The sequence below is a fragment of the Lepidochelys kempii genome, chromosome 6 (assembly GCF_965140285.1).
Source record: "Lepidochelys kempii isolate rLepKem1 chromosome 6, rLepKem1.hap1, whole genome shotgun sequence".
Lineage (NCBI taxonomy): Eukaryota > Metazoa > Chordata > Testudines > Cheloniidae > Lepidochelys > Lepidochelys kempii.
In genome coordinates, this window is record NC_136385.1 from 124,338,605 (window position 1) to 124,363,659 (window position 25,055).

The window sequence follows — 25,055 nt, forward strand, 5'->3', positions numbered from 1 at the left end:
GCGCTGCCCGCGGGCGGGGGGAGGGAGTCACCCTTTAGCCGCCCGTCTCGGCTTTCCCTCCCCCCCTCCGGGGACCGCAGTGGTACAGCCCGCTCTGTTATGTAAACATAGAGTAAGCAGACGGGGCAGCTCTTAAAGGGGCCGCTGGCTTTAGCCGACGCTCCCCCGCCTGCCCGCCGCGAACCACTGCCGCTCGCAGAGGGGACGAACGGGGCTCGAGCACCGGCCTCCGGAGCATGGGGTTCTGGATCGGCCCCGCGTACCAGCGAGGTTCTAGAGCCTCGCCAGCCAGGGAGAGGGGCAGGTTGGCGGGGCTCTAGATCGGGGGCGGGTTCTAGCTCGGCAGTCGGTCCACCTGGCGCTGGAGTTGTGTTCTAGATCAACAGCCCCCCCCATCGCCCCACACCAGGGCATGGGTTTGAGACTGGCAGGCGCTGTGCTCCACGCCAGGGTGAGCGGGGTCATTATGCCCCCCCCCCAGCCGTGCCAGAGCACGGGCTCTAGGCTGGCATCGCTCCCAAGTCCCAGCCTGTCAGAGCAGGGGTTCTCGCTCCGCATTCAGGTCACAACGCACCCCAGCGGGTGTTCCCGACCAGCGCCCTCTTCACCCACACCGGAACAGCTGTTCTCCATCTGCATTCCCTTTCCACCCGCACACCCGCGGCAGGAGTTTGAGGTCAGCGTCCCCTCCATCCCACACCAGAGCTGAGGTTCTAGGTCCCCAGCAACTACATCGCAACGAGCAGTGGGTTACAGATCACTGACACCTTCCTGTCCAGTCAGAGTGGTGGCTTCTAGACCAGCCAGAGCACTGCTTCCAGATGGCCAGCACAACCAATCTGGGCAGGATTCCATGTGAGCAACAGCCCATCCATGTCATGGGTTGTAGATTGATGGTGCAACTATCCAGAGAAGGGGATCTATATTGCAAGCGTAACTACACAGAACAGGGAACTCTACATTTCAGGTGCAAAAGTGATCTGGAGCAGGAATTCTGATTGCTGGCAGAGCCAACCAGAGCAAAAGGTTTTAGATTATACTTTCAAAGCAGGGATTCCGATTTACCATCATCACAACCCAGAGTGGGGAATTCAGGCGACCAGCACAGCAACCCAGCTAGATCACTAGCTGCATGTTATATGCAAGTGCTGGAGAACAGAAGAGCTCCCCTCTTCTGATGAAGTGAGCTGTAGCTCACGAAAGCTTATGCTCAAATAAATTGGTTAGTCTCTAAGGTGCCACAAGTACTCCTTCCCTCTTCTGAAACTAGACAGCCAGCATTAGCACTAGGGGGTATAACTAGTTCTGTCCATTTTTTATTTATTCCTGTTTTCTAACAGAGAGGGGTCTGAGCCACTACATTCAGATTCTGAATCTCAGTCCCTCCCACCCCTGCAAGCAGGGCCTGGAGCTGTTTAAAGGTGGGAGCTCCCAGCTAGAAGCATTCAAGACCAACAAGGGAATCCTCCAAAATTGTCAAGGACAAATCCATTACATTAGGGGGCCATCCATGAACAGAAGCAAATTCAACATTTTCATTCAGTTTCACAAGTAGTAACAACTTTCTTTTAAAGCTTCCCTCTTTACTACCCCCTTCCCCCGCTTCCCAAGAAGTGTACACATTAAGGGCAGCAGTAATGATGATATTACGGCAGGGAGACATGGTCACACTGACCATATTCACTGCACCATATTCACTGCACTGCACAGGACATTACTCAGTAGCACACAATTGGCTGGACACTCATTGGGTGGATAAATTAATGAATAAGCCAATGTTCATTGCCTTTAATTTTCTAAATGTTAGCACTGGCAGCTATGAGATTTTTCCCAAAAAGTCTTTTTATTGTTGTGTTTGGTGGTGGGATGAAGGAAACACTATTCAGGATTTTAGTTATCGGCAACTTTAAAGTCCACATTTCCAGCCACTTATGCTTGGTTTCATCTTCTAAAGGCTTAAAAAGCATCCCATGCTTTTGTTCTTCAAGCAGCTCTTGTTTTATGCTTAAAAAAAATTAAAGGGCAGTTTAAAGAAAAACTGTTTAAAAGTCCATGTTTCCACTTTGCAGACATTTATGCTCCATTTGATGTGTGCAGACGTTACAACGATCCTGAGCTTCTGAGTTTTTTCTCTTTAGAGAGTTGGGTTTGGGGGTGTTTTTTTAATACCTTCAAACTTTCCTTTTTTTAAAAAAATGTCTTCCATAAAAGCCAGTGATCAGATTATGAATGAGTCCCACTGCAGGCAATAGGAATGGATGCTGTCCATTTCTTCTGCCTTTCTGGGAAAGGAGCATAGCAACTATTCTATAGTCTGCAGGAGGCCTCTCCAAAGACAATGGTGAAATCCTGGGGAGGGAACTTAAGGTTGGATGGTGGGGAACTTTGAAAATCATGGTTAAAGAGTAGCCACATTACTCAAAACTAGAGGGGTTATAGCACAGTAGGTCATTAATATAAATAAGTGAACCTTACTACACCAGATCATGGCTCCTGCTATGACTCTTTTGCATATCTCCAGTGGTGCAAAAGGAATGCCAAGCTGCCTTAAACAACCCACTGAGGTTCCCACCATGTAGAGAGTGCCTGAAGAGGGCATAGCTAAAGCACTGCAGCACTCCTGCAATCCCCGGCTGCTGTAATAAGCCCTTAAGGAGCCACTACCAGCCAGTGGACGTTAGACCAACTCTGATGCTGCTCTGACGAGTGTTGGGTGGCCCAGTCAGCTGCAGGATCTGAGGAGCATAAAGGTGGTATAAGGTCATACTTGTCCCATCCCCACCTTGGGTCCTGCACCAATCAGAGCTTGGCCATACTTGAGAATTCAGCCCAGTGAGTCAGATTTTTCAGCCAGCCTCATGATGGCTTCCATTTTATTTTATTTTACTCACTCCTTTTTCACCTACAAAGGTCATGCACCTATAGTTTTAGGTGAGCAGCTATATGATGTGCATGAACAAACACAGGTTGTGTGTGCGCAAAATGAGTTCAGAGCTAATATCATAGGCAATTAGCTGCATTCACACAAGAATGGAAACTGAGGCAGAAAAATAAGCCAATACTTTTTACAGTTATTTCTAAAGACTTTTATGTCCTGCTGCATAAGTACACAGTACCTTAGTCTGTTACAGTATGGTGTTTGCTTAATTTTAGATTCAGCTTAATTTTATTTTCTCTTTGTTTGATACCTAACAAAAGCACAAAATCAACCAAGGCTAGATAGAAATCAATGCAATGGAGTTGGAAAGTCTCATGTACACAATATTTGGCTCCTACACCACTGTGAACATACTAAGAATATGAAGAAAAGTCACCGAAACTGTCCACTGATAGTTATGGCCTTGATTCCACAATGAGCTTCACATGGGCTTGCAAATAGCTCATGCCAGCATCAAGCCTCAGAATGGCTTAAACTCCATTGAAATAGTAGTTAATTAAATTCTGGTTCTCTTACTGAAAGATCTGGTTTTCCTTCACTGAAATTGTACATGACTATTAATTTCCCTGGCAATGATATTCTTCTGTTGCTTCTGATGATAAGGTAAAATGGAAATTCAGCCAATTTTGAAATGCTACAGAATTTCTTAGAGGCTTTGAGGAAACGCCAAGATTTTATTAAAGACAGAGAGCTGAATTATTACAGATATATTTATCTTCTTTATCGCTTGACACAAACAGCAAGGAAGGCTGGGCACTAAGTCACTGTCAGAGAAAACAAAATACAAATCAAACACCAATGTGAAAAATTCCAACATACTAGCTACATCCTCTTCAAGCCTTCCTACATTTCCTGTCTTTACCTCCAGTGTGAACAGGAGTTTGCATTAACTCCTCCTCTTTTATCTAATCTAAACAAAATTAGCTTAACTCTCAAGAACTGCTCCAAAACAATTCAACCCAGTCCTACTCCCACTAAGACAATAACAAAATTCCCCTGCATTTCACTAGGAACAGGACTGTCTTTCCAACTAAGAAAAGGAGGACTTGTGGCACCTTAGAGACTAACAAATTTATTTGAGCATAAGCTTTTGTGAGCTACAGCTCACTTCAAAGTGAGCTGTAGCTCACGAAAGCTTATGCTCAAATAAACTTGTTAGTCTGTAAGGTGCCACAAGTCCTCCTTTGCTTTTTGCAGATACAGACTAACACGCTGCTACTCTGAAACCTTTCCAACTAAGAGTTCTTTTGGCACGCAAATGTGTACGAGCATTTTGCGTTCTCCCCCTACAGCCCCTTTTAAAATATGTAATCATACAGGAGCACGGATCTAGGATGAGAGGATGGGTAGAAGAGCAAGGAGAAATATACTTCCCTTATGATATTTCTGATAAAGGTTCAGAGAGTTTAGGTACCTGTGAGGTCTCCACAGTTGTGGCCCCTAGAGAGCTGGTTAGTGGAAAGAAGGAAGCCTTTTGCCATCTTGTATCTGCTGGGGTCAAATATGGGTGCTGTAAGTCAGGCAAGTGGCCCTCCTGCCTCTCACAGCTTCATTTTATGGGCTAGATGCCACCATGAGAAGAGTACTCAGGCACATTGGGAATTAGGGGTGCAGGGAGCTGATCAGACAACAACAATTCCATTTCATAGCCACTTTCAAGGTGTTGCAATTTTGTTTTCGTTCTGCATTGCAACAAATGTTCAAATGTTTTTGCAAAACATAATTGTGTCGAAATGGCCGGTTTCACATAGAAAACCCAAAGCTTTCGATTCATGTTTCCAGTTCTTCAGAAGTGACCAGAAAGCTTCGGGATCAAACAATTCTTCCCGATGAAAACTTCGTGGCACCCTGTACATCTCCACAAAATGCTTTGGCTCCCACAAAACTGCAGATCTTGTCAAAATTGTTCCTAAGAGGGCAGAGGGGTTGTGGAGCAGCCAGAGATCCAAGGAGGAATTCTGGTGGATTTGAGCTAGAATCCCCCCATGCGCCCCCAGGCAGCATACAGGTGCTGGAACTAGGGTGCTGGGGGTGCCGCAGCACCCCTTGGTTTGATGTGGTTTCCATCATATACGCAGTTTACAGTTTGATTCAATGGCATTCCCACTATGCAAATTGTTCCAGCATCCCTGTACTGCACGGCTGTTGAAGACAATACAGCATACTCTGTCCATGCCCTGCCAGATCTGCTGGCTGACAGAGGGCCCTGCTCCTCCCCACCCCATTTCAGGCACCTTCATCCCAGCACCTGTAGCTTTTCTTCCCCATGGTTTGGAAGCTTTGTTTGAGGATGCCGGTAAAACAGTTTGGAAAGACAGACTCTTCCAAGCGCACTGGAACAGCATGCCTACCTGTGGGGGGGCCTGTGGTGTAAGGGGATAGTACTGACAGACTTTTCAAGCATTCTCCAGCCAAGCACTCTTATCAACAGCCAAGACAACTGCTTTGTTGACTCTGATTACATGTGTTTGCATGGGGCACTGGACTAGGAGTCAGGAGACCTGGCTTGGCTGCTGAACTATTGTGTGACCTTGGAGAAATCACTCCATTACTTATGCCTCTGTTTACGCTCCCTCCCTTTGTCTGTCTTATCTGCTAGGATTGGAAACTGTTTGGGAAGGTCTCTGTGTGTTTGTATAGTGCCTAGCACCCAGAGATTTTGGTCGGGGCTTCTAGATACTATTGTAATACAATTAATAAATAATATATAACAGCCTACATAGCCGTGTTAAATTACAGCCCTGGAAAGAGTCCAAAGGGAAACATGGGGCTGTCTTTGGGTTTGAAGCATTAGCAGCAGAAGAGGGACATATTTGCAGGGTTCTGAGCTAGATTAGCCGAGAAGAGGACATAAAGGCATCCACTTTCATACCTGTGGTAGAAGACTATGAGCTAACCTCAGGGGCATGTGTGCTCAGAATTGGACTGATCCGTTTTTTTTTTCTTTTTAAATGTGTTTGTTGTTTTGACAATGACTTATGTGATGCTGTCTCTGCTGCTGAGCTGGAGCTGTGAAAAGGGTGAGCAGGAATAATAGTCTCTTAATCTTGAAATTCCATTTCCTCTCTCTCAGGCTAGGAAGCAGAGAGGGAGGGAGAGGTGAGGTGTGTGTGACAGCCACAAGTCGTTTCTGGGGCTGATGGGCCTTTTCTCTAAAAGTGCCGATTTCCCCATGGAAATTTCTAAGGAAATTCTGCTTCTGACATTTTTAATCTTCTTTTCTGTGGCAAAGCTGTGTTGTTATGTACTCCACGTCTAAATGGCCTACGTGGGTTCCAGCATCAAACCACAGTACAATTATTTTCCACAGCTATAGAAATTCCTCCTTGTAACTGGAGCAAGCAACACGTCTCTGGTGTTTCTATGCAACTCCACCGTTGAAATAATGTAGTAATGGTCTCACAGCTGCATTCAATTATTGTTAAGAACTTTAAATATCTCATGGTCTCAACTTCAGGATTGTGAGTGACTTTTCAAAGTAGGGAAAGGAATCTGTTGAAGAGTGTTCCTTGTTACTGAAAATTACAAATCATCTTGGCAGTGGTCCTTTGCTGTCAGTATTCCTGGGACGATGGAGAGTTTGCTTCTAGGTTTATAACAAGCAGCTGTTTATGCCAACATTGCAGATTGGAAGGAAGGGATGGAGATACCAGACATCTTCAGAAAAGTGTTAAAAATCAATGTTCCCAAATAAAAACTCCCACACCCTAAGATGAAGTGCATTTAATTTTAAATCACGATAAGAAGTTATTTTAAATTGAGGAAGATCAACAGGGCTATGTTTCAGGAAAGGACTTAAGCATGTGCTTAACTTTAATCACATACTTAGGTGGTTGCATGAATCAGGCCCTCAAACTGATTTAAAATGGAAAGACTATTGAGTAATTCAAATGCCGTCCATGGTCTAACACCCTAAGAAGAAAGAGAAATGGTCAATTGATTCATTATATATCTTTATGTGTGAATATATAGTGCGGTATAATAATCACAGCACACATATAAAACAGCTGCCACCATTTTATTTGCTTCAACCAGTAACTTCCTTGAAGGATGAATAGAAATTACTTAAGAGTTTGCATTCATCAGCTATAAAAGCTAGCAGTTGATCACTTTGTCCTCACCTACTCATTAGGGAAGAGAGGACAAAGCAGCACTGGGTCTTATTTGAATACTTTGCAAACTGCATTCGGCCTTCAAAAGACACTTTTAACAGTCAGGTCTTGTGTCAGTTTTGCGTCAAGTTACATTCGTGTTAGTTATTTGTATTACCGTAGCACCTAGCAGCCCCGATCAGGGACCAGAACCCCCTTGTGCCATGCGTTGCACAAACACAGAATAAAAAAGCCTGTCCGCTCTTTGGGACAGTGACTTCGTGTGTGACAAGAGATGCCAGATGGGTACAGACAAATGGGCAGGGGAGTACCAAGCAACAAAACATTTACTCCACTGGGGCTGCAATTCCCAAACCAGTGACCCCGTTGTCTTGTCACTACTTATCTTAGTTTCCTTCAGGGCTGCGAGCTTTTGGAATTATGTATGGTCAGTTTCCCCATACATAGTCTGTTTGGTCAATTATTAAATCATTAGCCTGGTAAACAGAAAGGAGCGCTCATATCAAATCTTGACTCCGGCTGAGTTTTCATTATTTCACTGTCTAAGCAGATGTATGGCCAAACCTGTATTTCATAGCAATAAGATAATGATTTAATTCAATTCGGGTTGACTCTGTGACATGCAGCATGCTCTCAGCTTCCACTGAAATAATTAGGAGGTGCAGGTGCTCAGTACCTCATTGGATCACACCCCTAATTAGCAAACCAATGGAGTTCTACTGCAAGAGTAAGGGAAACACTTACCTTTCGGACAGAAGAAAAATTTGCATAAAATTCATTTTTGAGAATTACTAGTTACATTAACTTAATGAGGGTTCTATATGAAAATAGTAGACGCTGTGAAAAGATTAGGAGGCAAAGTTTTATATCGGAGAACGTGTTACTCTGTGAACTCTGTTACTACCATGAGGAGAGATGAGATGGATGAAAAGCCTTCCATGCTTAAAGACAGGTTTCAGAGTAACAGCCATGTTAGTCTGTATTCGCAAAAAGAAAAGGAGGACTTGTGGCACCTTAGAGACTAACCGATTTATTTGAGCATGAGCTTTCGTGAGCTACAGCTCACTTCATTGGATGCATACTGTGGAAAGTGTAGAAGATCTTTTTATACACGCAAAGCATGAAAAAATACCTCCCCCCACCCCACTCTCCTGCTGGTAATAGCTTATCTAAAGTGACCACTCTCCTTACAATGTGTATGATAATCAAGGTGGGCCATTTCCAGCACAAATCCAGGGTTTAACAAGAACGTCTGGGAGTGGGGGTAGGAAAAAACAAGGGGAAATAGGTTACCTTGCATAATGACTTAGCCACTCCCAGTCTCTATTCAAGCCTAAGCTAATTGTATCCAATTTGCAAATGAATTCCAATTCAACAGTTTCTCGCTGGAGTCTGGATTTGAAGTTTTTTTGTTGTAATATCGCAACTTTCATGTCTGTAATCGCGTGACCATAGAGATTGAAGTGTTCTCCGACTGGTTTATGAATGTTATAATTCTTGACATCTGATTTGTGTCCATTTATTCTTTTACGTAGAGACTGTCCAGTTTGACTAATGTACATGGCAGAGGGGCATTGCTGGCACATGATGGCATATATCACATTGGTGGATGTGCAGGTGAACGAGCCTCTGATAGTGTGGCTGATGTTATTAGGCCCTGTGATGGTGTCCCCTGAATAGATATGTGGGCACAGTTGGCAACGGGCTTTGTTGTAAGGATAAGTTCCTGGGTTAGTGGTTCTGTTGTGTGGTATGTGGTTGCTGGTGAGTATTTGCTTCAGGTTGGGGGGCTGTCTGTAGGCAAGGACTGGCCTGTCTCCCAAGATTTGTGAGAGTGTTGGGTCATCCTTCAGGATAGGTTGTAGATTCTTAATAATGCGTTGGAGGGGTTTTAGTTGGGGGCTGAAGGTGATGGCTGGTGGCGTTCTGTTATTTTCTTTGTTAGGCCTGTCCTGTCATAGGTGACTTCTGGGAACTCTTATGGCTCTATCAATCTGTTTCTTCACTTCCGCAGGTGGGTATTGTAGTTGTAAGAATGCTTGATAGAGATCTTGTAGGTGTTTGTCTCTGTCTGAGCGGTTGGAGCAAATGTGGTTGTATCGTAGAGCTTGGCTGTAGATGATGGATCATGTGGTGTGGTCAGGGTGAAACCTGGAGGCATGTAGGTAGGAATAGCAGTCAGTAGGTTTCCAATATAGGGTGGTGTTTATGTGACCATCGTTTATTAGCACTGTAGTGTCCAGGAAGTGGATCTCTTGTGTGGACTGGACCAGGCTGAGGTTGATGGTGGGATGGAAATTGTTGAAATCATGGTGGAATTCCTCAAGGGCTTCTTTTCCATGGGTCCAGATGATGAAGATGTCATCAATGTAGCGCAAGTAGAGTAGGGGCATTAGGGGACGAGAGCTGAGGAAGCGTTGTTCTAAGTCAGCCATAAAAATGTTGGCATACTGTGGGGCCATGCGGGTACCCATAGCAGTGCCGCTGATCTGAAGGTATACATTGTCCCCAAATGTAAAATAGTTATGGGTAAGGACAAAGTCACAAAGTTCAGCCACCAGGTTAGCCGTGACATTATCGGGGATAGTGTTCTTGACGGCTTGTAGTCCATCTTTGTGTGGAATGTTGGTGTAGAGGGCTTCTACATCCATAGTGGCCAGGATGGTGTTATCAGGAAGACCACCGATGGATTGTAGTTTCCTTAGGAAGTCAGTGGTGTCTCGAAGGCAGCTGGGAGTGCTGGTAGCGTAGGTCCTGAGGAGGAAGTCTACATAGCCAGACAATCCTGCTGTCAGGGTGCCAATGCCGGAGATGATGGGGCGCCCAGGATTTCCAGGTTTATGGATCTTGGGTAGTAGATAGAATATCCCAGGTCGGGCTTCCAGGGGTGTGTCTGTGTGGATTTGATCTTGTGCTTTTTCAGGGAGTTTCTTGAGCAAATGCTGTAGTTTCTTTTGGTAACTCTCAGTGGGATCAGAGGATAAAGGCTTGTAAAAAGTGGTGTTGGAGAGCTGCCGAGCAGCCTCTTGTTCATATTCCGACCTGTTCATGATGACAACAGCACCTCCTTTGTCAGCCTTTTTGATTATGATGTCAGAGTTGTTTCTGAGGCTGTGGATGGCATTGTGTTCCACACAGCTGAGGTTATGGGGCAAGTGATGCTGCTTTTCCACAATTTCAGCCCGTGCACATCTGCGGAAGCACTCTATGTAGAAGTCCAGTCTGCTGTTTCGACCTTCAGGAGGAGTCCACCTAGAATCCTTCTTTTTGTAGTGTTGGTAGGGAGGTCTCTGTGGATTAGTATGTTGTTCAGAGGTATGTTGGATTCATTTGCAAATTGGATACAATTAACTTAGGCTTGAATAGAGACTGGGAGTGGCTAAGTCATTATGCAAGGTAACCTATTTCCCCTTGTTTTTTCCTACCCCCCGCCTCCCCCCAAGACGTTCTTGTTAAACCCTGGATTTGTGCTGGAAATGGCCCACCTTGATTATCATACACATTGTAAGGAGAGTGGTCACTTTAGATAAGCTATTACCAGCAGGAGAGTGGGTTTGGGGGAGGGGGGGAAGAAAACCTGGATTTGTGCTGGAAATGGCCCAACTTGCCTATCATACACATTGTAAGGAGAGTGATCACTTTAGATAAGCTATTACCAGCAGGAGTGTGGGGTGGGGGGAGGTATTTTTTCATGCTTTGCGTGTATAAAAAGATCTTCTACACTTTTGTCATAAATATAAAGGGAAGGGTAAACCCCTTTGAAATCCCTCCTGGCCAGGGGAAAGCTCCTCTCACCTGTAAAGGGTTAAGAAGCTAAAGGTAACCTCGCTGGCACCTGACCAAAATGACCAATGAGGAGACAAGATACTTTCAAAAGCTGGGAGGAGGGAGAGTAACAAAGGGTCTGTGTCTGTCTGTAGTCGTCTTGGCCGGGGACAGAACAGGAATGGAGTCTTAGAACTTTTAGTAAGTAATCTAGCTAGGTATGTGTTAGATTATGATTTCTTTAAATGGCTGAGAAAAGAATTGTGCTGAATAGAATAACTATTTCTGTCTGTGTATCTTTTTTGTAACTTAAGGTTTTGCCTAGAGGGGTTCTCTATGTTTTTGAATCTAATTACCCTGTAAGATATATACCATCCTGATTTTACAGGGGGGATTTCTTTATTTCTATTTACTTCTATTTTTTATTAAAAGTCTTCTTGTAAAACACTGAATGCTTTTTCATTGTTCTCAGATCCAAGGGTTTGGGTTTGTGGTCACCTATGCAAATTGGTGAGGCTTTTTATCCAACATTTCCCAGGACATGGGGGGTGCAAGTGTTGGGAGGATTGTTCATTGTTCTTAAGATCCAAGGGTCTGGGTCTGTAGTCACCTAGACAAATTGGTGAGGCTTTTTACCAAACCTTGTCCAGGAAGTGGGGTGCAAGGTTTTGGGAAGTATTTTGGGGGGAAGGACGCGTCCAAACAGCTCTTCCCCAGTAACCAGTATTAGTTTGGTGGTGGTAGCGGCCTGTCCAAGGTGTAATATTTTGTACCTTGGGGAAGTTTTGACCTAAGCTGGTAAAGATAAGCTTAGGAGGTTTTCATGCAGGTCCCCACATCTGTACCCTAGAGTTCAGAGTGGGGGAGGAACCGTGACATGGTGGCACAGTGGTGGGATTAACCTGAAATCATTTTGAGATCCAGTTGAGATTTTTTGAACTAGAAATACAGATTTTAAAAAGGAATTTTTAGGAAGTCCAGAAGCAGCTTTGAAACTGAAAGCAGCTTGGTTTCTCTCTGCTTTGTGGCCAAGCAGAGACAAAAGGGGATTATCTTGTGAATTGCAGGTTTTCTTTGCCTGGAGGCAGGGTACTTAACTCCTGCAGGGAAATTCACAGTCTTCCAACCCAGAGGTTTTTTTTTTCTTTTCTTCCTAAAAGTAAATAGGGTGTGTGTGCTCTACCCATTTGCCTGGAGACAAAAGTGGCAGGGGTTTTTTTAGGATTTTGATTTTTTTTTGTTTTACAAGGAGCACAGGTTTGAAAAGAAATTTTTTTTTTTCTTTCTTTGGGCTGGGTAAGCAGGTTTCCAAGTAGTTGGAGGTTTTTTGCTTTAATTTGGGCCCAGAGCAGAGACAAGGGAATTGTCTTTTTCTGTAGGCTGACAATCACTATCAGAGAATAGGTATTCTATTCCAGCACAGCAAAATTTTACAGCCAAGTTTTGTTTGTTTATTTCTAAACCTCGGGTGTAAAGTTAGTTAAAAACAGAGAGGTTAGAATGGCCAAATCCTCGGCTCGACTACAGCTGGAATTAGCCAAATTTCAGGCTGAGGAAAAACAAAGGAAACATGAAAGACAGATAGAACTCATGCGGCTGGAGAAGGAGGTACAGGAGGCTGCCCACAAGAGGGAAATGGAGGCAAGGAAGCATGTGGAGGAGATGGAGAGGATAAAGGCCCAGCAGAATATACCAACAAACCCTAGCAATCCTTCTCCAGGTACCACTTCCCATCCCAGAAAGTTCCCCACCTACAAGGCAGGTGATGATACTGAGGCCTTCTTAGAAAACTTCGAAAGGGCCTGCCTTGGGTACAACATCTCTACTGACCAATACATGGTAGAGCTGAGGCCGCAGCTCAGTGGACCCTTAGCTGAGGTGGCAGCTGAAATGCCTAAAGAACATATGAACAAGTATGAACTGTTTAAATCCAAGGCGAGAGTCAGAATGGGGATAACACCCGAGCAGTCTCGTCGGAGGTTCCGAGCCCTAAGGTGGAAACCAGACATGTCATTTACCCGACATGCCTACCACATTGTGAAACATTGGGATGCCTGGATATCAGGAGCAAGTGTTGAATCTCCAGTAAATTTGCCCTTCCTAATGCAAATGGAACAATTCTTAGAGGGTGTTCCTGAGGAAATAGAAAGATACATCCTAGATGGGAAACCCAAAACTGTACTCGAGGCAGGAGAGATTGGAGCCAGATGGGTGGAGGTGGCAGAGAAGAAGAAAACTGGTCGCAGTTGGAGCGGAGACCAGAAGGGACCACCCCAGACCACACCCTATTACCGGGGGCCGCCCAAAGCCCCACCTACCTCCCAAAGAACCCTCCAGACCCCTTATCGTCCCACCACCCCGTTCTCCAGCAACCCACCTCGCCCCGGTGACCCGTCAGCTGGACGATGTTTTAAATGTAACGAGCTGGGGCATGTAAAGGCCAACTGCCCCAAGAACCCCAACAGATTACAGTTCATTGCACCGGAATCACACCAGAGGTCCACAGGCCCAGATACCTCCCAGATACCCTTGGAGCGGAGGGAAACTGTGAGTGTGGGCGGGAAGAAGGTCACCGCGTGGAGGGACACCGGAGCACAAGTGTCAGCTATCCATGCTTCCTTAGTGGACCCCAATTTAATCAACCCAGAGATCCAAGTGACGATTCAACCCTTCAAGTCCAACTCTTTCAATTTGCCTACAGCCAAGTTGCCTGTCCAGTACAAGGGCTGGTCAGGAATGTGGACTTTTGCAGTCTATGATGATTATCCCATCCCCATGCTGTTGGGGGAAGACTTGGCCAATCATGTGAAGCAGGCCAAGAGGGTGGGAATGGTCACCCGCAGCCAGGCTAAACAAGACGTGAGGCCTAGCTCTGTTCCGGAAACTTCTATCAGGACCCAGTCAGAGGTGATGGACCTGGACCCCAGGCCAATGTCTGCAACAGCAGTAGTGGATCCAGTCCCAGAGACCCAGACGGAACCAGTCCCAGAACCGGAACCAGCCAAACAACCAACACCAGACCCCGTGCCAGCACTGAATCCAGTACTTGCAACCTCAACACCAGAGGGCCCCACCGAACCTGAACTGGCAGCAGCCGATAACCCTACACAAGAGGCTCAGCCGGAGCCTGAATCCCAACATAGTGCACCAGCGGAGAGCGGTTCACAGTCAACAGAAACAGCTCCATCCCCTATATCGCTTCCAGAGGGACCAAGCCTATGTCCCCAATCCAATGAGGAACTGATGTCTCCAGCATCAAGGGAACAGTTCCAGACCGAACAGGAAGCAGATGAAAGCCTCCAGAGAGCGTGGACGGCGGCACGGAGCAACCCACCGCCTCTCAGCTCTTCTAATCGATCCAGGGTTGTTGTAGAAAGAGGACTTTTATACAAGGAAACTCTTTCTGGGGGACACCAGGAAGACTGGCATCCTCAGAGACAGTTGGTAGTTCCAACTAAATACCGGGCCAAGCTCTTGAGCTTAGCCCATGATCACCCTAGTGGCCATGCTGGGGTGAACAGGACCAAAGACCGTTTGGGGGGGTCATTCCACTGGGAGGGAATGGGCAAGGATGTTTCTACCTATGTCCAGTCTTGTGAGGTGTGCCAAAGAGTGGGAAAACCCCAAGACCAGGTCAAAGCTCCTCTCCAGCCACTCCCCATCATTGAAGTTCCATTTCAGCGAGTAGCTGTGGATATTCTGGGTCCTTTTCCGAAAAAGACACCCAGAGGAAAGCAGTACATACTGACTTTCATGGATTTTGCCACCCGATGGCCGGAAGCAGTAGCTCTAAGCAACACCAGGGCTAAAAGTGTGTGCCAGGCACTAGCAGACATTTTTGCCAGGGTAGGTTGGCCCTCCGACATCCTCACAGATGCAGGGACTAATTTCCTGGCAGGAACTATGAAAAACCTTTGGGAAGCTCATGGGGTAAATCACTTGGTTGCCACTCCTTACCATCATCAAACAAATGGCATGGTGGAGAAGTTTAATGGAACTTTGGGGGCCATGATACGTAAATTCATAAATGAGCACTCCAATGATTGGGACCTAGTATTGCAGCAGTTGCTCTTTGCCTACAGAGCTGTACCACATCCCAGTTTAGGGTTTTCCCCATTTGAACTTGTATATGGCCGTGAGGTTAAGGGGCCATTGCAGTTGGTGAAGCAGCAATGGGAGGGATTTACACCTTCTCCAGGAACTAACATTCTGGACTTTGTAACCAACCTACAAAACACCCTCCGAACCTCTTTAGCCCTTGCTAGAGAAAACTTACAGGATGCTCAAAAAGAGCAAAAAGCCTGGTATGATAAACATGCCAGAGAGCGTTCCTTCAAAGTAGGAGACCAGGTCATGGTCTTAAAGGCGCTCCAGGCCCATAAAATGGAAGCATCGTGGGAAGGGCCATTCGTGGTCCAGGAGCGCCTGGGAGCTGTTAATTATCTCATAGCATTCCCCACCTCCAACCGAAAGCCTAAGGTGTATCATATTAATTCTCTAAAGCCCTTTTATTCCAGAGAATTAAAGGTTTGTCAGTTTACAGCCCAGGGAGGAGACGACGCTGAGTGGCCTGAAGGTGTCTATTACGAAGGGAAATGTGCTGGTGGTGTGGAAGAGGTGAACCTCTCCATGACCCTTGGGCGTATGCAGCGACAGCAGATCCAGGAGCTGTGCACTAGCTACGCGCCAACGTTCTCAGCCACCCCAGGACTGACTGAACGGGCATACCACTCCATTGACACAGGTAATGCTCACCCAATTAGGGTCCAACCTTACCGGGTGTCTCCTCAAGCTAAAACTGCTATAGAACGGGAGATCCAGGATATGTTACAGATGGGTGTAATCCGCCCCTCTGAAAGTGCATGGACATCTCCAGTGGTTCTAGTTCCCAAACCAGATGGGGAAATACGTTTTTGCGTGGACTACCGTAAGCTAAATGCTGTAACTCGCCCAGACAACTATCCCATGCCACGCACAGATGAACTATTAGAGAAACTGGGAAGGGCCCAGTTCATCTCTACCTTGGACTTAACCAAGGGGTACTGGCAGGTACCGCTAGATGAATCTGCCAAGGAAAGGTCAGCCTTCATCACACATCTCGGGCTGTATGAATTTAATGTACTCCCTTTCGGGCTGCGAAATGCACCCGACACTTTCCAAAGACTTGTAGATGGTCTCCTAGCGGGATTAGGAGAATATGCAGTCGCCTACCTTGACGATGTGGCCATATTTTCGGATTCCTGGGCAGACCACCTGGAACATCTACAAAAAGTCCTTGAGCGCATAAGGGAGGCAGGACTAACTGTTAAGGCTAAGAAGTGTCAAATAGGCCTAAACAGAGTGACTTACCTTGGACACCAGGTGGGTCAAGGAACTATCAGCCCCCTACAGGCCAAAGTGGATGCTATCCAAAAGTGGCCTGTCCCAAAGTCAAAGAAACAGGTTCAATCCTTCTTAGGCTTGGCCGGTTATTACAGACGATTTGTACCGCACTACAGCCAAATCGCTGCCCCACTGACAGACCTAACCAAAAAGAAACAGCCAAATGCTGTTCAGTGGACCGGAAAGTGTCAGAAGGCCTTTAACAAGCTTAAAGCGACACTCATGTCTGACCCTGTACTAAGGGCCCCAGACTTTGACAAACCGTTCCTAGTAACCACAGATGCGTCCGAGCGTGGTGTGGGAGCAGTTTTAATGCAGAAAGGACCTGATCAAGAATTCCACCCTGTAGTGTTTCTCAGCAAAAAACTGTCTGAGAGGGAAAGCAACTGGTCAGTCACTGAAAAAGAATGTTATGCCATTGTCTACGCTCTGGAAAAGCTACGCCCATATGTTTGGGGACGGCGTTTCCACCTGCAAACCGACCATGCTGCACTAAAGTGGCTTCACACCGTCAAAGAAACTAACAAAAAACTTCTTCGGTGGAGTTTAGCTCTCCAAGATTTTGATTTCGACATCCAACACATCTCAGGAGCTTCTAACAAAGTGGCTGATGCACTCTCCCGTGAAAGTTTCCCAGAATCAACTGGTTAAAATAGTCCTTGAGATGTGGAAAATATTGTTAGTCTTTATGTACTTGGTAGTATATTTAGAGATGCATGTGTCTTATTAACTCTGTTTTCCTAGAGCTCCAGGAAGAAATCCCAGCCAGTGTTTCACCCTAGCTGAGATTTGGGGGGCGTGTCATAAATATAAAGGGAAGGGTAAACCCCTTTGAAATCCCTCCTGGCCAGGGGAAAGCTCCTCTCACCTGTAAAGGGTTAAGAAGCTAAAGGTAACCTCGCTGGCACCTGACCAAAATGACCAATGAGGAGACAAGATACTTTCAAAAGCTGGGAGGAGGGAGAGTAACAAAGGGTCTGTGTCTGTCTGTAGTCGTCTTGGCCGGGGACAGAACAGGAATGGAGTCTTAGAACTTTTAGTAAGTAATCTAGCTAGGTATGTGTTAGATTATGATTTCTTTAAATGGCTGAGAAAAGAATTGTGCTGAATAGAATAACTATTTCTGTCTGTGTATCTTTTTTGTAACTTAAGGTTTTGCCTAGAGGGGTTCTCTATGTTTTTGAATCTAATTACCCTGTAAGATATATACCATCCTGATTTTACAGGGGGGATTTCTTTATTTCTATTTACTTCTATTTTTTATTAAAAGTCTTCTTGTAAAACACTGAATGCTTTTTCATTGTTCTCAGATCCAAGGGTTTGGGTTTGTGGTCACCTATGCAAATTGGTGAGGCTTTTTATCCAACATTTCCCAGGACATGGGGGGTGCAAGTGTTGGGAGGATTGTTCATTGTTCTTAAGATCCAAGGGTCTGGGTCTGTAGTCACCTAGACAAATTGGTGAGGCTTTTTACCAAACCTTGTCCAGGAAGTGGGGTGCAAGGTTTTGGGAAGTATTTTGGGGGGAAGGACGCGTCCAAACAGCTCTTCCCCAGTAACCAGTATTAGTTTGGTGGTGGTAGCGGCCTGTCCAAGGTGTAATATTTTGTACCTTGGGGAAGTTTTGACCTAAGCTGGTAAAGATAAGCTTAGGAGGTTTTCATGCAGGTCCCCACATCTGTACCCTAGAGTTCAGAGTGGGGGAGGAACCTTGACAACTTTCCACAGTATGCATCCAATGAAGTGAGCTGTAGCTCACGAAAGCTCATGCTCAAGTAAATTGGTTAGTCTCTAAGGTGCCACAAGTACTCCTTTTCTTTCTCCGTGCTTAAAGGAAATCATGGGTTCATTTCAAAGGGAAGGCTTAATGACCATATATAGCACACATCTAACTGAAAAATAGAAAGCCCCTTTCTCGGGTTATGGAAAGGAAGGAAAATAATTTGTTAATGAAAATAGCCAGCTGCTTTTTAGCATTAAGAACAACCCCAGCTCAGACCCTGATGTCAAACCAGAGCTTCTGGTAATTTTCCATGAAAGCTAAACAACCTTATAAATCCACATTTGGACCATAAGGAACTGAGCCCGTGCCAATTAAAGTCAGAGACAAAACTCCCGTAGACTTCCATGGTGCAGGGTAGGATCCTAAGTAATGATTAATAGTGAAGACTCCTCAAAAGCAGAATAGATGAGAGAAAGCCCATGCATCTAGCTGAAGTTACATTCACCTGCAAATTTTATTATAGGCTAAAATTATTTTCAGTTAATTGTGTGTTACGTGCTAAGTACAAAAAATTTTCAGAGTCAGAGTGACACGCAATAGTTAGCCTTCGTCTCTCACATTCCCTGCTTACAATTGTTACCAAGAGAAAAATACAGAAGGACAACTGTTTTTTCATGTATTCTTTTAAACACTTATTCCCAGGCACACAATATAGTTAGTGATAAGGATGTGCTGAAACCTTTACTAGGAAGTACAGGATGTGACGGTCCTGTGTAAGAAATGAGTTATTTTATATCTGGTTAGCATTATTTTTGAAACAGATGGGGACAAAGCCTCTGCAAGCTTCCTCATTCAAACCAATCAAACTTGCGACTAATTAGCAATGCACTGCAGTTCAACTGCTTTCTTATTCCATCTGCAGCCAGCCAAAACCTTGATGACCTGCTCCACCACAACCACCTGGGACCTCCGCCAAGCAAGTGCTGCTTATAAATCTTCAAATTTGAAATATGCACCCACTCAATAATTGGTGGGGCGGAAGGGGGAGTAAACATGTGGAGACTGTACCAAACAAAATCAAGACATCAGCCATGCGTAATTTTCACCACACAGAAACAGTCTCCAATTCTGCAAAAGGCATGGACTAAAAACGGAGCTATATTTAAATATTTGTGTGTGTTTTTGCCTTGCTCCGCCCCACCAGAAATATAGCTGTATAACATTCTTTCCTGAGTCTCAGCAGCGCTTCTGGTAAGATAAGGAGACTGGGAACAGGTTCTTATATCTTTGTTTCACACTGCATGAAAACTTTAAAGCAGATTCAAGCGTTGTTGTTGGTTTTTTTGGTTATTTATTCCTATTTTAACTCCAGGTTTCTCTGCACAGTTTGCAGCAGAGGACTTCAGATAAATCCTTCCCCCTGGCAAAATTCAAGTCCACTCTTTGCAGCGGCTGTCAGTGCATTCCCCCTGTGTCTCCTGCTGCTCCTACTGATGAATGGATCAATAGGAACTTGGTGCTTAAGGGTTTCATTTCAGCCACAGTTCTCCCCCACCCCGTCCCCTCCTTTTTGCCCACAGGGCATGACTGGCACTGTCAAGGCCACTCAGACAAAGCTTTTTCTTTTCCCCTCCTGTTTTCAAATGCTCTACTGTTCGAAGGAACATGGTCAGCAAGTGGGTGGGAAGCACAATGCGACAGCTGTACTGGACTCCAAATGACAAGTCCGCTCCATTCACATTTTTTCAGATGATTTTGGTGTTTGCACACTTTTCTCTTTGTTACCCCCAAAACACTGGCTGCTGTGAATTTAACCAATCAGACAATAGTCTATCCTGCGAGAATTGTGAAGTGAGCACAGCAAGCCACACACAAGCCACATTCAAGATAGGCCTGGGGTATGTGTCCATCCAGCCTTTCACATAGCGTCCCCCTTTTCCTTCCCACTTCTGATTTTTTTCCTTCCATTCTTTTATTTTAAAAATCAAGGGTGGGATTTTCAAAATCATTCAGTGTTGGCCTCTCTGCTCCCATTGAAATCAGTGGGGGTTTTGACTTAACAAGAACAGAATTAGACCATCACTGAGAGCTTACGAAAATTCCACTCCAAAGACCCCAATTTTCAGAAATGGTGAATGTCCAGAACTTCTGTGGAACTCAGTTTGAGCTGCAGGCATTCAGCATAGCTGAAAATCAAGCCCTTTCAGACTTTAAACTGTTTTTTTCATTTATATGAAGATGGTAAATGGTGGAATTCTGGCTATTGAAGAATCTTATTGTAGCTTTGTAATTTGGGGACCGTCATTAGATCAATTCCACCCAACCACTGAGATCCCTGGTTGGAATCTGCTATGTATCGTTAGAATTGGCCAAGAGTTTCAAAAGTGTTTAATGATTTTGGTTGCCTGACTGCAGAGGCCTTTAAAAGGGCCTGATTTTCAGAGGCTGGGTGCTCAGCACTTTGTGAAAAGTAGGCCCCTTAGAGTAACTCAAGCAGGGCACAAAATAAGGTATGCAAAACTCACTAGTCACTTCTGAAAATCTTGGGCTTTATGCTAATTTAGGCATTTCGTATAACTGATGTAGATAAAAAAAGTTTCTAAAAGTGGGGGAATTAAATATTAGATTCACTGTGAATGGCCTATTTCGGCATAGGAATGGAAATAAAGTGGAAAGTTAAAAAACAGACAAACCAACCTTCAGGCACAAGTGTGCTTGGGACTAGGGTAGTGAAGTGAGAACATATTTTCTATCTCACCTCTCTCCTTCGTCAAGACACTTTTGGGCTAGTCAGTCATCTTTAGCATCAGCTGCAGTCACCTATGAGAGCAGTAAAGAGGAAGATGACTAGATGCAACCTTTCCCTGCAGTCAGAGCCCTCCCTGACCTATTCCCCAGTGCTATTAGCAGTGGGGAAACCCATAACTTGACTAACGCTAGCTGAGGTGTTTAAACAGATGTGATTTTTCTACAAGAAACATGAGGGTGAAATTATCCTATTGCATCTCTTCTACAAATTGTCTTTGGTTATTTTTCTGACCCACAATCCCTGCCTGCTAGCCAGTGTGCGGGAAATCTTTCCTAACTTTAGCACTTCAAATCCCTTCTCTTTTGCTTTGCTATTTTCAGCCTTTTCACTCACGCATTTAAATGCCGGGCTCAGCATAGGTATAAACAAATTTTAAGGAACCATCCGTTTAACAACCTGACAGCTTAAACAAATCTCCTCAGAGCAAAGCTTCCATTATGAGAATCAGTGCCCATCAGTCTCACAAGGGAATTCATATTCATGGGAGAGCATAATCTCATGTGAAAACCTGTCAGGTTGGCTGTTCATCCTCCACAGTTAAACTGTTTAAAGGGGAAGGAGTGGGTCCCAGCCCAAAATGAGTGGTTCTAAATTACCATATTTATGCAGCATCAGCCCATCCTATTCATCTCAGAAAATCTAGGGTTTTAACGACACGCAGGAGCAATCGCTTATGCAAATTCTACTAGTAAATATGGACCAGTCAGTGGCTATGTTTTTAATTTGCCACAAGCAGAATTAAGGCCAGAGAACTCCTGCCTGCCAAAAAAACTGGAGAGTAATCCTGTCATGAACTATTAATATAGAGCACAGTCTTGGCACTTGGCAGCAAACCACCAAACCCACAAAGTTGTGTTTAATTTGCTATTAGAGGATAGACTGAGTCTTCTTCCCTCAATTGTTCTGAGGTGATATTTCAGCACTGAGCCCTGGAGAACAGCCACTGCTAAGATTGCAACAAGTATCGAGTTTTCCCACAGAGTTCACCAGCTCTCCTAATCCTCTGGAGATGGGGGAGCGCCAACCAGAGCAATATGAATCTTCCTCTTGGATGGACTGCGAGTTGTCCTGCAGATTTCATTCTATTCTGTGGAATGTAAGTTGTTGTTCCAAAGGAAGTTTCAAGAGATTCTCTTTGCAGAGCCAGCCCCTGTGCTGTAAATCAGTGCATCTCTGTCTTGTTTGCTATGCAATCAGACACATGCACGAGGGCCCAATCCGGCTCCAATTGAAACCAGTAGGCATTTCACCACTGACTTCAGCAGGCTTTGGATCACTACTGCACACAGCAGTGGCAAAAGGGCCAGTGGATCCTGGCCTTTTTCAATCGTGCATTAACTTTGAATCTTTTTAGCTTTTTAAGCATCCTGTAAAAGAATCCTCATCAGTTTTTCTCCCAGATGGTGGGAGTCCCTGGCCACACCCAGTTATTTCCACTGGGTGGCATATACACACACCTCAATTTCTTATTTCTTTCAAGGGGGACTCTGCCTTTTCCAGACTTTCTTAAGTCTCTTCTGATGGAGGATCAAAAGGAAAGTTAAATGTCCCAGCGCACCCAAGAATAACTTCTTCCTGGAGCCAGCTCAGAGGGAAAGCGGCTAACAGGAACTGCTTACTTAAGGGCCATCTGTATAGCAGTTTTCAAGGAAATCTGGCTGGGCTGCTGAATTGGGCTCACTCTGTCTGGCTTACCCTGAGGGTTCCCGGCACTCCCCGTAGGGTGTGGGTCAAGATCTCCTGGATGGGAGTTCCCCATGTGGCTTCAGGAGTCACTCCAGCAGTTCCCTGCTCAGGGGGATCCTCTCTACCATACATGATTGAAAGAGCTGGAGGAGCAGAGCCGAGCTCGCCCTGCACACAGGATATCTCTGGCACCTTCCTCATCAGTGCGGGGTGTATACACCCTGTCCTACACCCCATTGGCATACGCTCTGGAGCAGTGTTTGAAAACTGTTTCTGAAAACTGTTCTAGCACAGTTTGACCCATGGCCAGTCAAATCACATTAGAAAATGGTTCAGGACTACCCTCCCCACAGCAGTAACCAGCAGCACGTACCGTGAAAGCGAAAGGAAAAGAACCGCAGAGAAGACACTCTGTGGGCAAAGCGAAGTTTTCATAATACTGCCTCTCGTCCCTCTCTCCCCAAACAGAGGCAGACCTGAGCATTCTGAATCCTGCAGAAATTCTCTCATCTCTTTGTGCTTGCCACCATGCTCAATGAGTCCAGGTTTCCTCTACCCCTTCGTGTTGGTGCCAAGCCCTGTCCTCTGCAGCACCTGCGGCTACCAGAGCCTTCCTTTGTCTCTCTGCCTCATTGACTTCCCATCTTTTCCCAGATTTCAGCGGACAGCAAATCCTTCCTCCTTTTCCTGGACGTAAGTCCACTCTCTGCCACTGTTACTTAACTCTCTTTAACTCCTTTAAGTTTTCAGGGGTGCAGCTTGTATGAAATATAGTGTACTAAAGATTGTTTCATGCTGCATTATTCTATAGAAGAAAAATTCCAGCTAGGGCTGTCGATTAATCACAGTTAATTCATGCAATTAACTCAAACAAATTAATCACTATTAATCACAGTTTTAATCACACTTTTAAACAATAGAATACCAATTGAAATTTATTAAATATTTTGGATGTTTTTCTACATTTTCATATATATTGTATTCTGTGATGTAAATTAAATCAAAGTGCATATTATTTTTAAGGACAAATATTTGCACTGTAAAAATGTTAAACAAAAAATAGTATTTTTCAATTCACCTCATATAAGTACTGTAGTGCAATCTCTTTATCGTGAAACTGCAACTTACAAATGTAGATTTTTTTTTGTTACATAACTTAATTCAAAAACAAAACAATGTAAAACTTCAGAGCCTACAATCCACTCAGTCCTACTTCTTGGTCAGCCAATTGCTCAAACAAGTTTGTTTACATTTACAAGAGATAATGCTGCCTTCATCTTATTTACAATGTCACCAGAAAGTGAGAACAGGCATTTGCATGGCACTTTTGTAGCTGGCATTGCAAGGTATTTCCATGCCAGATGTGCTAAACATTCATATGCCCCTTCATGATTCAGCCACCATTCCAGAGAACATGCTTCAATACTGATGACGCTTGTTAAAAAAATAATGCATTAATTAAACTTGTGACTGAATGGACCAATGAGAGATTTCTAAAGACAGCTACAGCATCCAATCCAAAGTTTAAGAATCTGAAGTGCCTTCCAAAATCTGAGAGGGACTGGGTGTGGAGCATGCTTTCAGAAGTCTTAAAAGAGCAACACTCAGATGCAGAAACTACAGAACCCGAACCACCAAAAAAGAAAATCAACCTTCTGCTGGTGGCATCTGACTCAGATAATGAAAATGAACATGCGTCGGTCTGCACTGCTTTGGACTGTTTTTCAGCAGAACCAGTTATCAGCATGGACGCATGTCCTTTGGAATGGTGGTTGAAGCATGAAGGGACATATGAATCTTTAGTGCATCTGGCACGTAAATATCTTGCGATGCTGGCTACAACAGTGCCATGAAAACGCCTGTTCTCACTTTCAGGTGGCATTGTAAACAAGAAGCGGGCAGCATTATCTCCTGCAAATGTAAACAAACTTGTTTGTCTGAGTGATTGGCTGAACAAGAAGTAGGACTGAGTGGACTTGCAGGCTCTAAAATTTTACATTGGTTTATTTTTGAATGCAGTTATTTATTTATTTTTTACACAATTCTACATTAGTAAGTTCAACTTTCATGATAAAGAGATTGCACTGCAGTACTTTTATTAGGTGAATTGAAAAAAATATTTATTTTGGTTTTTTACAGTGCAAATACTTGTAAACAAAAATAAATATAAAGTGAGCACCATAGACTTTGTATTCTGTGTTGTAATTGAAATCAATATATTTGAAAATGTAGAAAAACATCCAAAAATATTTAAATAAATGGTATTCTATTATTGTTTTAACAGTGCGATTAATCACAATTAATTTTTTAATCGTGTGATGAATCATGATTAATTTTGATAGCCCTAATTAAAATACAACATACTTTTTCAGGTCTCAGAAAACCCCAACTATTCTATTGGATTTTATGAAATTAATGGACAAAGGAGAAAATATTTTCCACAGCCTTCTGCTAAGTAAAACTTCGGTTAATCACCTCCCTAAGGGATTAAGGAGTAAAGTAGATAACATGACCCCTCTTGGGCTAACATACTGCATAAGGTTTAATATAGAGGAGTTTGGCCAGACGTGTCCTTTTCTCTGATTTTATTGGAAACACCTTTGCTTGCTGCAATCACATTAGAGCTAGGAAACAGGTTACA

At 44.4% G+C, this 25,055-nt stretch overlaps 1 protein-coding gene across 1 annotated transcript in view; it reads right to left on the minus strand.

Moving 5' to 3' along the window:
* Positions 1 to 25,055, minus strand: part of PELI2 (pellino E3 ubiquitin protein ligase family member 2) — a 230,911-nt gene that overhangs the window by 130,954 nt on the left and 74,902 nt on the right. The window lies entirely within an intron of this gene.